General features: G+C 35.8%; 2 pseudogenes; both read right to left on the bottom strand.

Annotated features, from left to right (window-relative positions):
• Window positions 1-2,319: 2,319 nt before the first annotated feature.
• Window positions 2,320-10,972, bottom strand: LOC129896168 (uncharacterized; annotated as a pseudogene).
• A 2,234-nt stretch (window positions 10,973-13,206) lies between these two features.
• Window positions 13,207-14,567, bottom strand: LOC129894508 (putative F-box/kelch-repeat protein At1g20790; annotated as a pseudogene).
• Window positions 14,568-14,592: the final 25 nt, after the last annotated feature.

The raw sequence follows: 14,592 nt of genomic DNA, 5'->3' as shown, positions 1-14,592 counted from the left end.
CAAAGTACCAACACTCACAGTTGCAACTTACCAAGGAAACATTTCTTTTGTCCCTTGTGTTCCTCTCTTGCCGTTACTCATGCCTTTAATTCGTTCTATTCTCTTTTTTCGAGTCTAGCAAGGAAGACATCAAATATTTTACCTAAAATAAGTCATTGTTCTTATTGGTGTTAACTAAACTTTATTAGGGAAATGTCCAAAGTGATTTGACAGATCCTTATGAACAATTAATGAACTAGATATGTTGATCTATAACGAATCTTACCATTAAGAAATCAAAATAATAGATAATGTATATCGTTCAAAATGATTATAGCCTACTTAAGAGTATAAGTAAATTTAATCAATTAGTGAATTTGTTTACATTGAACAACAAACTTCAAGGGCAAGCGGGAGATGATCTCTATAACCATAGCATCCGGCATTTCTATACTCGCTAATATACCATTATGTTTCTCTGCTCTGTTGTCGTTTCCCATGCCCTTAATTAGTTCTTTTCTCTTTTTTGAGTCTAGAAGAAAAGACATCAAAAATATTTTACCTAAAACGAGTCACTATTCTTATTGGTGTAATTAGTATAAAACTTTATTAGGGAAATCTCCGAAATTATTTAGCAGATCCTTGTGAACAATCAATGAACTAGATTTGTGGATCTATAATGAATCTTTCCCATTAAGAAATCAAAACAACAACTAGTACATATTGTTCAAAATAATTATATCTTGCTTAAGAGTATAAGTGCATTTAATCAATTCGTGAATTTGGTTTATGTAAAGATATCACACTTCGGCCTAAGTCAACCCCCAAAACTAATTCATTAGCGGAGAATTGTTCAAGTCCATATTAAACATGGTGTTTGTGGGTCTTTTTCCGGTGAATATCTCCAATATTAAAATTTCAAAACATGGTGTTTGAGGGTCTGACTACCTCATGGACCATGAGGAGGCTCGGAGTAAGAATGTTGGTGGAAAAGTTCTTGGTTTTTTTTATTGAGGCATGTTGACAAGGATGAAAACTTTGATTTTGCTATTTGTTGCCTCTTTATTGAGTTATGTTGACAAGGATGAAAACTAAAGTTTATTGTAGTTATTCATGTCTGGTTTTACGAGTATGAAGAATCAGTTTTTGGCATTTTCATAATTGTAATTTTTGGAGTTGTTTCTAAATATCATATTATTAAAAATACAATAGCTTTTTGACCAGATAGTTTATGTATATCCATAAAGATGTTCTAAAAGGATTTCTTTATCATGTTAGAGTTGCTTAGATTAAGCGGGTCAAATTGGCCAGGTGATGATCCAAACTGATTTTTAGATCAATTTAACCCAAAGTAAATTTGGACAGGTCATGGCCTAATCCATTTTTAATTCAGGCCATTTTTAATCTCTTCAATAAAGTTAGAAACTTTAATACTCTTAGGATGATTATCTCGTTGTATCAATCCCGCAAGAGCACTTCTATAGTCCAGTTGTCGCACCAAAAGGAAAGTTTACCATTGCCCACTTTTAAAAAAATATTATGTTCACAATCATTTTCTAGCATCCACGAGCCTTCTCCAAACGTGAGATCGGGTATAATTCTTCTTTTTGCTAACAGCATCAGTCCTTTGCAATATTTGGCTTCCAAAAGCTTGGTCAGAAGAGACTTTTGAGCTCTGAAATTCTACCATGCTTTCGCATTGAAGGCATTACGAATGTCTTGAAGAGTTCTGAAGCCTATTCCACCTTCGAATTTAGGGAAGCAAAACTTTTTTCAAGAGAACCAATGATATTTTATCTTGGTGTCAGAAGAGCCCCAAAAAAAATTGGCAAGAGATTTTTCAATATGATCAAGAGTCTCATTCTGAATAAACTACCCTTTCTTTTCTTTCCTCTTTTAAATTCAACTTCTTTACAGGAGGAAATTTAGCCAATTTAGAGCATATGTATATGCATCTAGTTATAAGCTGAGAAGTTGCGGATTTATATTGAATTGCAATGTCTGCATAAGCACAACGGTGGTATGCCTGGAGGTGGATTGAGTAACTGTAATTCCGTAGTTCTTAACCATTATATAGTGCAGTAGGACTGTAACTAACGTAAATCCAGTCAGTTCTGTTCTAAAAAGGTTTGGAACAAAGTAATAACTCCATGGAAAAAGAGAAGGAGAATCGGTACCCCAGTCATATATTTGATGCCTCCCTTGTTGGAACACATGTAATTGTAGTTATATGCTATTACTTTTGTTGAAGATTAGGCACTTAGATGTCAGGAAATTATATAATAGTAATTATTTTAAACCGTTGCTTGTTAATTGTCTCGTGGAAGTCTCATATTTCTATTTGTAAGAAGAAGATTCACCAAACATCTTCCCCTGGCGATGCTAGAATCTTTCATTTATATGAATTCATCTCTTGAAATGTGCAGCAGTTGCAAAAAAAAGAAAGTAGTTTTTATTCAAAATGCATATAGGGAACCACATCTATTACGTCTATTACAATATTAACTATGCCCAAGGGCAGACAGTCACGTCAATTACAATATTTCTTCTCCTCCTCCTCCTGATGATGATTCTCCTGATGAACCACCTTCTTCTTCTTCTCCTTCTTGGACTGCTTTGTCTCCTCCTCCTCCTCCTGATGATGATTCTCCTGATGAACCACCTTCTCCTTCTCCTTCTCCTTCTTCTCTTCCTCCTCTTCCTGCTGCTTCTTCTCATGTATATACAAAATTAGAGAAGAATTAAAAATGATTTAGACTTGTTTCAGGTAAAAAAGCAGAATGAACACCATGGAAATGGAAGATGAAGAAAAAAGAGAGAATTGTTATTGAATGAATTTTTCTCATTACAGATTCAGATCCACTGAGGCTTATTTATACAATCTTCACACATCACACGTGAATCACAATTCACTAACTTCTAACAGCTCAGCTTCAGCTGTCACTATTCCTAACTAACTAACAACACAAGGGAGCTGACTTAACTGCTCCTAACAGACCTAACAGAATCTGATCCTCCAATACTCCCCCTCAAGCTGGAGTTTGTGTATACATCTAAAACTCCTAGCTTGTTCACTAGATGATGATGTTGAGTAGTTCCCAGGCCTTTGATAAGCAAATTTGCTAGCTATTCCCTTGTGTTCACATACTCACATTGAATTAAACCATCCTTGATTTTCTCCCTCACAAAATGACAATCTATTTCAATGTGTTTGGTCCTCTCATGAAAGATAGGATTAACACTTATCTGAATTGCTTCCTTGCTATCACAGTGTAACTTCACAGGCCTGTCAACTGATACATTTAGCTCCTTTAAGACTCCCACTAGCCAAACAACTTCTGATACATACACTGCCATATCATATATTCTGCTTCAGTTGAGCTTCTACTTACTGTGTTGTCTCTTAGATTTCCAGGATATTAGTGATCCACCCAGCTTAATATATAACCTGTCACAGATCTTCTAGTATTAGGGCATGAAGCCCAATCTGAGTCACAATATGCTTCTAAACTTGTGTTGTCAGTACTGCTTAACAATATTCCCAAACCTGGACACCCTTTTATATATCTTACAAGTCTCAATGCTGCTTCCCAGTGTGAGATCTTTGGTCTTTGGATGAATTGCAACAACACCTGAACTGCAAAGCTAAAGTCAGGTCTAGTTGTTGTCAAATATAACAGTCTTCCAATGAGTCTTTGGTACGCAGTCACATCTTTGAATAAGGGATCATCTGTCTTCCCTGTACGCTCATCATAGTCAACTGAAATTAACTTGATATTTTCCTCTAGAGGTGTAGCAACAAGCTTTGCTCCACTAAGCCTAGACTCTGAAATGAGTTCAAGGGTATATTTTCTCTAATTAAGAAGTATCCCTTCCTTAGATCTTAAAACTTCAATGCCAAGAAAGTATTTTAGATCACCAAGATCCTTCATGTTGAAGCTATTGTGTAAGGTAGACTTCACTTCTTTGACCATCCTGTCACTGTTGCCAGTGATGAGTAAATCATCTACATAAATCAGGACCACAAATATTTCCCATCCTTCTTTATGAATAATGAGTGATCATAGGAGCTTTGCATATAGTTTGCTCTTAATAGAGCTCCAGTTAACTTGAGATTCCACTGTCTAGATGCTTATTTAAGGCCATATAGTGATTTAAGAAGTTTGCACACCTTATTCTCCCCCTGCGTCTGAAAGCCCTGAGGCAAGTCCACGTAAACCTCTTCTGATAAATCACCTTGAAGAAAAGCATTGTGAACAAATATTTGACATAAAGGCCAATTGGAAAAAGTTGTTATACTGATGACAGTTCTCACAGTGACCATCTTGGCCACTGGAGAGAAAGTCTCATAATAGTCAAGCCCTTTTTGTTGATTGTAATCTTTGGCAACAAGTCTTGCCTTGTATCTCTCTACTTCACCAGTAGCTTTATGCTTTACCTTGTAAACCCACTTAGAACCAATAGGCTGCTTACCAGGAGGAAGATCAACTATAATCCATATATGATTCTGCTCCAAAGCATTGACCTCAACCTGCATAGCATCAATCTACTCTTGACACTTGGAAGCTTCCTTGAAGTTTGAAGGTTCTGCAGCAACTGTGAAAGCTGCTACATAGGACTGATAAGAGGCAGTCATATTGGAATAAGAAAGATAGTGTTCAATGGGATAGGAACAAGTTATATTAGCCTTTCTTGGCATTACATAGTCTTTATGCCACAATGGTGGCCTAGAGGCTCTAGCAGGCCTTCTGATCTCCTGTGGAGGGGCTACAACATTATCTACTGCAGGTGCAACAGGAGGTACTACAGGTGCAACAGAAGTTGTAATATTCTGGATCCCATCAACAACAGGCTCCATATAGTTATCCTCTAGTATTGGGGAAGCTGACTGATCAATAGTGGCTTCACTAGAAACAGATGGTTGTGGATGTGCAGAAGCACCAGATGACTGTTGCTCAGGCATGAAACAGTCTCAGATAGGAGTAGTTTGTGGATGAGGCAGCAAATCCAAATGAAGAGTGGGTTCTTTGAAAGGAAACACATGTTCCATAAAAGTAACATCTCTGCTGACCAGGAAGAGATTACTTTCAAGGTCCAAAAGTCTGTAACACTTTTGAGTTTCTGAATACCCCATCATAACAGTCCTTTTAGCTCTAGGGGCAAATTTATCTAGTCTAGGTAGTACTGAGGCGAAGCACAACAACCAAACACTCGTAGGTGGTCTATCTTAGGCTCCTTTCCATACAACAACTCATATGGTGACTTACCAAGCAAAACTGCACTTGGAATCTTGTTGATAAGACAAGTAGCTGTTTTAACACAATGACCCCACTCTAGAACCTCAAAGCCCTTGCAGTGTTTAATATATGCCTATGTTTTCTCTTTACTACCCCATTCTGCTAGGGTGTATAAGCATAATAACTTTGGTGAATAATACCAAGGGAAGAAAGTAAAGTACTACATTTCCAATTAAAAAATCCAGTACCATTGTCAGACCTTAGAGTTTGAACCTGAACACCAAATTAAGTATTAACCATTGTCAAGAAGTTTTTTAAAATGAGATGCACTTCACTCTTACATTAAATCAAACGTGTCCAAGTAAACCTGCTAAAATCATCAACTACTGTGATAAAGTATTGCTTCTTATCATAGGTAGGTATCTTATATGGACCCCAAACATCAACATGTATAAGCTGGAAGGTATAAGTGGATCTACTATGACTATCAGAAAAAGCTATTCTACCTTGCTTAGCTATAGGACAAGTTTGGCAGTCATGGTGAGTACTAGTGTGTACAAGTTCCTTGAGAGCTGAAATGTATTGCATAGCCTTGAGGGGTGGATGTCCAAGCCTCATATGCCACAAATCAGTGTTATTAGTGTTCTTTATTGCTGCACCAACTACTGCCTTTATTTCATCTTTCAACAGATATTGGCCTTTATCTTCTCTACCAATCCCAATCACTTTGCCACTATAAAGACCCTGCAACACACAGAAGTTAGAAAAGAAACTAACACTGCATGACAGGTCCTTAATAAGCTTTGTAACTGAAAGGAGATTGAATTTGAAATCAGGAACATGCAGAACATTCTTTACTGTCAAATTTCCCAAAATAATAGAGTCCCGTATGCTTCTTACTCAGCTTTCTTACCTGTTGGAAGTTGGACTGTATTTACACTTTGACCTACCAACTGTTTTGGGTCATTTAGTAATTCTTTACAGGAAGTAACATGATGAGTTGCCCCTGAATCAATGATCCACTCATAAACACTAGGTTGAACCTTTAAACAGAATGTACCTGCCAAATTAGCTTTGCATTCACTTGTTCCATCTGGTCCTTTATTGTGCAAAAGGTTCCTCACTTAGTTCAGCTTTTCTTCATTCAGTTCATTGTGACTCATGCCTTGTTCAATTTCTATTTTTTCAGTACTTACATTGTTAGCATATGGTCTGAAATTTCCTGTTTTAGCATTGTTGTTGTAGGTCCCTTGTCTGGAGTTGTTTGCTCCATTTTGATAGTGTCCAGTCTGATTCCCTGGTTAATTGTTCTTCCTTTTACTTTTGAAATCTGATGGATATCCTACCAACCTATAACAATCTGTTATTTGATGATTCTTAAAACCACATATTTCACAAGATGCTGCTCCAAATCTTGGTTTCTTTCCTCTGAAGTTTTGTGTCTTTCCTACCATCATTGTGAGTGGATATTTGCCCGAATCGGTCACTCCTAACTCTCTTTGGCTTTCCTCTTGTACAACATTGGCATATGCTTGGTTCACACTAGGTGTCTCAGTTTTTAACAAAATATCACTACGCACATGGCTAAATGATTCATTCAGTCCCATTAAGAACATCAAAAGTGTTTGCTAGTGCAAGCGATCTATGTAGGACTTAGCTTCATCACATTTACAAGAAGGAGATGGTACTAAAACATCAAATTCATCCCATAGAGCTCTCATTTTAGAGTAGTAATCAGTAATAGAGTTGTTACCTTTCTTTAAACTTACCACTTCTGTCCACAATTGATACACTCTAGTGAGATTTGATTTATCGAACCTTTCTTTGAAATAATCCCAAACTCGTCTGGCATTTGATGCATACACAATCGTAGTCAAAAAATTGGATGTCACTGTGCTACTTATCCATGAAAGAACAACTGCGTTACACCTTTCCCATTGCACTGCCAATTCACCTTTATACAGGTTCTTTGTGCAGGTTCTATCAACGAAACCCAATTTGTTTTTCACCAACAATACCAATCTCATCGATCTTACTCTAGAGTCCATAATTTTCTGGCCCTCTGAGTTTGATTGTGATCAATGTTGTACCAGGTGTGTCGAATTGTTGTAGATACAAGGGATGACTATGTGGAAGTGTTGCTACTCTGAGTTCCGCTACAGTTGCACTCTAGAGCAATCCAAGATGACGTATTTCTTTTGCGGAAATTGATCTACCAGAGCAATCGTGGCTCTGATACCATGATACATTGCAACATAAGTGACTACATAGTTAGTTCCTTAGGAACAATTACTCAAAAATGAAGAATGAACACCATGGAAATGAAAGATGAAGAAAGAAGAGAGAATTGCTATTGAATGAATTTTTCTCATTACAGATTCAGATCCACTGAGACTTATTTATACAATCTTCACACATCACACGTGAATCACAATTCACTAACTAACTTCTAACAGCTCAGCTCCAGCTGTCACTATTCCTAACTAACTAACAATACAAGGGAGCTGACTTAACTACTCCTAACAGACCTAACAGAATCTAATCCTCCAATACCTACAAATTAGAAAACGCCACTGAAGTCAAAACAAAGAAGGCGCACAGTATCTTTATGAAAATGTCGATGGGCTCAGTTGAAGTCTCATTTAGGACATCACAAGAACTAAAAATACAAAATTGAACTGAAACTAACTGACCTTCGATAATAAATCTTTTGATGTCATACAAATTTGCAGCAATATGCGCCTGACGATCAGCCCTTACATCATTGAATGGCGTCGTATGGACACAAGCTAAGGTCGGATGAAAGCAATACATGGGAGAGTTAACTGTGCGTAACACTGCAGCATTTTCGTACACATGGATATTAGTATCATACTCGTATAGATCATGAACCTGTGTCGGGGGACGTTGTACCAAAAAAGACGCTTGCTTGCTGTCGATCCAGACTGGAAACCATTAATAATGCCTTCCAGACCTAAAATAAAGTTGTCCTTAGTGTGGGAAACTCTCCAACGTCTGCTTGTACTGTCATAAGCAGTAATGACTATGAACATTCTGAAAATGCATACAAGGGTAAGTACACCTTGCAATATTCCTAGCCATATATCCTAACCAGTCGAAATTTTACCGTAGCTGAGATCATAATGATCAAGAAACTTAGGACGGTCAATAGTATAGCCTCTTCTCTCTTTGTATCAAAAGCTAGAACACTACCGTCCCTTCTGAGCCAATAAAGAGAATTGCGCCAATAAACAAGTGGACTACCAATGGATAAAGATAGGAAATTATTGTTTATCAGTTAGATTTCATGCCACAATCCAGATTGCTCCGATGAAATTAGGTGAAATTTGTAGAACAAGTTGGAATTTTCAACCAGGTTACTGATTGTAATAACCTTTTTTGTAATGAAGGGTTAATTGGTAATTTCAACTCTTAATAATAATAATAATAATAATAATAATAATAAAAAGAATTAAAAAGGTGTGGGTCAACCCTATTCTCTTATTATTGTTGTTGCGTGCCTTTTTCCTAAGAAGTAGAAAGTAGGGTTATTATTTTCTTAACTTTCTCTGGAGGGAACAACTGAAGTTCACAGAAGGAAATTTGTATCACTGTTTCGAGTGATAAACATCAAGTAATTGGCATCAAGTTTCGTTCTTTTTTTTCCTTATTGCAGTATATATGTATACTGCTTGCAAAGAACACATTGAGATCTCAGCATGTACTGGATATTCCCAATTGTTTTATTTAGAGGGCATTACATCTAGATTTTCTATTGTTATTTCCAACTACTGGCTGCAGTAATGTAGTTCCATACATGTGACTGCCATATTTTCTTACATTCTTGTAAACTTAAGAGGCAATGATTAGGCTATGATTGAAGGGGGGGGGGGGGGGGAATAATGATTAGTTAATGATTGGTTAGTAACTAGAGGGTTGTATTATTATGCTAATGGTCGAAGAATATAAAATAGTGATAGTTTCACTAACATGAAAACTAGCAGAGTTAAGGATGAAAAATAAAAATATCTAAGACCTGCTGGACCTGAAGCCTCGTTTCTAATATTTATTTATTTTTATCCATTGCAATAAGTACCATAACTGGTCAGTGAGGTTGGCATATTTTGTTACCACTTATATCCATGGCTTAAGGGGCTTAAGGTGCAAGATATTAAGGTTTATCCCTAAGCTTAAAAGGTTTGGGATATTTAGACTTGCTTAGACTAGTATTATTAATATCGTTAATCAATATTTTGCATAGATTGAAGCAAGTGGAGGCTGTTTTGGTTGGTGGTCTATGCGTGCAAGGTTGTGGAACTTGTTGTTAACGAGGTAAGTGAGACTTTAAGTTTTAGTGCTTGCTTTTCAAACTTGCTTTTAAAAATAATTTTCTCTGCCTGGTTCATATGTTAGGACAAGCACACGCTTGGCAGAATTGGAGGTCTTTGATCAGTTGTAGATATGCTATTTTGTGAAGAATATCAAATATTTTTATAAGTTATATGTGGTGTGACATTGGATATCTTTCTTCGTTATCGTGATATAATTACTAGGGGCATACCTAGTTGTCGTAATATGTTAGGGGCATACCTATGCTACTGTAATATGTTTGGGGCTTTGTAAATGTTGTCATAGTACACTTTGGGGCATTATATATGTTGTCATGGACTTGTCGGGGTGATGGTATGATCTCCTTCACTGTCGTTTATGACAAGCTTGGAGTGTGGATTGAGTGGAAACATGTAGTGTCCTTTTTGGAACATTTAGTTGGACTTATTGAGCTTTATATTATGAAATACACTCTTGTGCATATCATTATGTGTTTATTGTGTAGATGTATTTTCTAACTCTTGTTCCAGGGGTATTAAAGTAGCGGGTCGAGGATTTTACTGGGTTATATTTATATATAGCTCACTCCTTACTTACATGTTTATGTAGATACTTTAGCGGGAGGGTGAGACTAGTGGCTAACTAGTTCATTCGCGTGGATTCTATCGCTGAGGTGAGCCTTCGCATTGGTCGTGGAGGCTACTATTTCAGCTCTAGTTATTTGTAGCTTACATCTTCTTTTCTTGGGGTTTGCATGCCCGACATTGAACTCATGTAACTCTATTAGATGCTCCATGATCTTATTGTGGGATTTGAGCTAAATATACGTTATTTAAGTGCCCGTTTCTTTTCATAAATCGATATATGATTTTAGCTTGATAATTGTTTCATATTTGAGGAGTATAGATGAGTTTTGGAGTTGCACAAATTTTATTTCAGTGCTTAGAAAATTTGGTTAAGTGTATGGATATTTGGTTCGCCCAATATGTGGTGATAGCGGGTGCCAGTCACGTCTAGGGGGTATTTTGGGATGTGACATTGATGGTTACTAATTTGTAATGATCTGAATTCGGGTAATCAACAGCTAGGCCTATTCTTTCTAAATCATTTGTGTAAGACTTTGGGTATGGTATCAATTGGTGCTCTCCAGTTATGGGATTGAAAATACAGTAACGCATAACTCATTCAAAGTCAATGAGAATGAGACCATAACATGAGGCCAAAATCTCAACTTCATCGGGTAAAGTCGTCACAGACTGAGTGAGTTGGGTAGAAGTGTCTTTATGACGTTGGAACAAAGTTTGGGCAAATTCAGGCTGAGAAATCATTCAATTAAATTTCTTGGATAGAAGTTTACATTGAACAACAAACTTCAAAGACAAGCGGGAGATGATCTCCCCAAGGAATATATCTTCCTGAAATTCCATATTATATTGTTTCTGCTCTCTTGTCGTTTGTTATGTTGGAATTTTGTTTAAATAAAGAGTCCTATTTATATCCAACTTGTACAGTAACTTTTATCAAAGGTGTGTCGTTTAAATGAAGAAGTGTCTTTTAAATGAAATGGAGTCTGGTTTCATTCTCTTATGAAAGGATGTGTCGTTTCATTATTTGGTTACCAACAGTTGTATTTGAATCCAGCTTCTATATAACTTTTACAGAGAATATTTCTTTTGTTTAAATAATAATAAATATAAATATTTTAAATAAAGAAGTGTCTTTTAAATGAAACGGTGTGTCCTTATTCTTGCGAGGATTTCTAATAAATTTTACAGAGAACATTTCTTACGCATCTCTGATTACAAACACTTTGAGAACCGTTGCGTTTATTGATTTGCCTTTTCAAACCTCAAAGGATGTCTTCCTTCTCAATATGTAAAAATTTATTTTGAAATAACATTAGTCAGTTGGCTAATCTTTAGTTTCTTGATTATGAGAATTGCTAACTAAACAGAAATTTGATTTTTCAATATTTGTAGGGATATGAATAAGCAATATATACAATAATTGAATCAAGCTTTCGTTCTCCCTCAATTAACTAATTTTATCAACTTCCTGGATAGGCTGTGTCCGTGGTTTATTTAGATGCATCCGATTCTTTTAGCATCAAGAATTTAACAAAACAAAAGTGAGATTAGAATGATAATGAAAGCCTCTTGGTCCGGAAATAGCACTGTGATATGTGGAAGCCTGACAGTGGGTGCAATATGAGAATCAATAAACGCAACGATACTCAAAGTGTCATGATCCTGAGGTATTCTAGACACACATGAGGTATTCTTGTCCCAAAGTTGGATCATCATGATCAGTACCCTATTGATCTGAGGAAAAAAAGAAGTTCAAACAAATTGTGTCAAGCAAATTTTGAGCCAAATATCTTCCCCTGGTGATGCTATAATCTTTCATTTATTGGCATTCAACACTTGAAATATGCAGAAGTTGTCCCCCAAAAAGATTTATATTCAGATTCAAAATGCAAATACAACCCCTGAAAAGAAAATTCAAACAAGTTAGGCTTGCTCAAGTGGTTGAGCATTTCGGTAGGTAGGTTCGAGTGTTGGCTGGAGGATTAGTGAGAACATTGTTAATATTCCTTATAGGATGGTGGAATGAAAAAGAAAGAGCCGGGTTTTAACTACTCCCTGAATCTTCTCTTTGGTCATTTGGACAAAGGTAACTTGTCCACAAATTTTACAAATTTGTCCACAAATTTCATTTAGATACTCGATTTATTTCAACTGAACGTCTGAACACATGATAATATGATTCTATCAGATACTCGTGGTTCAAACTTTGACAAAAAAAACTTTTGTGCACATTCTCAAGAATTTAAAATATACACACTATTCTCAGTAAGCCATAAAATTTCAGGCTTATTCTAATTGAAGCTGATGTGTAAAACTCTAACTGAAAAATGAACTTTTTCTGCATTGATTAATGTTGTAGAAAAAATATTTGTTCAAATGTCACATGTTGCTGACCATTTAATCCCCCTTATTTGTAATTTATTATCTTTAATTATATTCTAGAACTATCATCAATGTTCTCACTTGCTCATACTCACAATATTAACTGTGTTGTCCATTTTTATTTCCCTCTTCCGCCACCCCCACTTTTGAATTGATTAATGTTGTCGAACTTTTCTTTTTTTAAAAAAATAATAATCTTATTTTGTAGTTTCTATATCCATTTTATTTGGTATTGGGTAAAAAAATTAGTTTGTGGGTCTGTCCAATTCATCTTTCCAGTAAACTAAGTCCATTTTGCTGCTGGAGTTTGTTTTTTTTTAAAAAAAAAGATATAAGTTTAATGACCTTATTGATATAAAAATAAGATAAATAACTTTATTAATCAATTTCACAAATGTCAAATAGTTATCATTGACTCGGGTCACCAACATTTCTTGTTCACTTCAACCAGAAATAACAAAATTTTAAAGCATACTTAAAAATTAGGTCTATTACAATATTTCTTCTAATGAACTTTCTACTTCTTTTTCTTCTCCTGATGAACTTTCTTCTGATGATGAAATTTCTTTTGCTTGGGTGGAAACATCTAGACGAAGTTATACACAAAATTTGAGAAGAATTAGAAGCTAATCCCGACCGTAAGTCTCATTTACGACATGACAAGAACTAAAAGATACAAAATTGAACTGAAACTAACTGATACCTTCGATAATAAATCTTCTGACCTCATCCAACTTTGCAGCAATATATGAATGATGAGCAGTCTTTACTTTATCGGAGGACGTCTTATGGACACAAGCTAACGTTGGATCAAAGCGATAGAGGGGACAATTAACTCTGTCCAACATTGCAGCTTTTTTGTACCCATTGGTGTCAATATCGTACTCATAAAGATTATACTTAGTCAAGTATCCAGACTGGATAGCCATTGTTAATGCCATCCGGACCAGATATGAAGTTGTCCAAAGTTTGGGAAACCCTCCAACCACTGCTTGCATTATCATAAGCAGCAATGAGTATGGACTTTTTGAAAATGTTTACAAGGGTAAGTAAACCTTGTGCAATCCCTAGCCATATGTCACGACCAGTCAAAATTTTACCGTAGGTTAGATCAAAATGATCAATAAACTCAGAACGGTCGATTAGTATAGCCTCTTCTCTCTTTGTATCAAAAGCTATAATGCTACTGTCACTTCTAAGCCAATACAGAGAATCTCACCAATAAACAGTTTGACTACCGAAGGATAAAAATCTGAAATTGGTTCTCAATTGGATTTCATACCACAAATCAGATTGCTCCGATGAAAGTACGTGAAATTTGTAGAACAAGTTGAAATTTTCAGTCATCTTACTAATGGTTACCAATTTATATTGATTTGAATTGGGGTAATCAACAGCTAGGCCTATATTACCACACATATTTGTAGACTCCCACTACAACAAAAACAACATTTAGCGGCAATAAATATACACATTAACAAAGAGTGCTAAAACTTTTACCGGCATTAGTTAATTGCTATTAGATCCAATGTCGCTATAGGCTTTAGCGACATTTACAAAGAGTCTCAATTGCCTCTAAAAAGATATTTTTAGTGGCAATCAAGCTATTGCCGTTAAAGATTATTTTTGGTGTAGTGTCCGGATATGGTATCAATTGGTGTGCTCTAGTTAACGGATTGAAAACACAATAAATCCTAAATTAGTCAAATTCAAAGAGAATCAGACCATTACATGAGGCAAAAATCTCAACGTCATAGGGTAAAGTCGACTCACATTTCATGATTGCGATAGGGTTTAAAGAGATTTTGTGGAATTCTCCAAGTAAATCATTTGATAAATAGATGAGTTGTGTAGAACAATCTTTTTGACGTTCGAACAAAGTTTGGGAAAATTTTGGATCAGAAATTCTACCTTTAATATTCTTGGATAGAAGTTTACATTGAACAACAAACTTTAAGGGTAAGCGGGAGATGATCTCCATAACCATAGCATCCGGCATTTTTATACTCACTAATATACCGTTGTGTTCATCTGCTCTGTTGCCGTTTCTCATGCCCTTAATTTGTTATATTCTCTTT

The sequence above is a fragment of the Solanum dulcamara genome, chromosome 7, assembly GCF_947179165.1.
Source record: "Solanum dulcamara chromosome 7, daSolDulc1.2, whole genome shotgun sequence".
NCBI lineage: Eukaryota > Viridiplantae > Streptophyta > Magnoliopsida > Solanales > Solanaceae > Solanum > Solanum dulcamara.
This window is presented reverse-complemented; position numbering and strand designations above follow the sequence as displayed.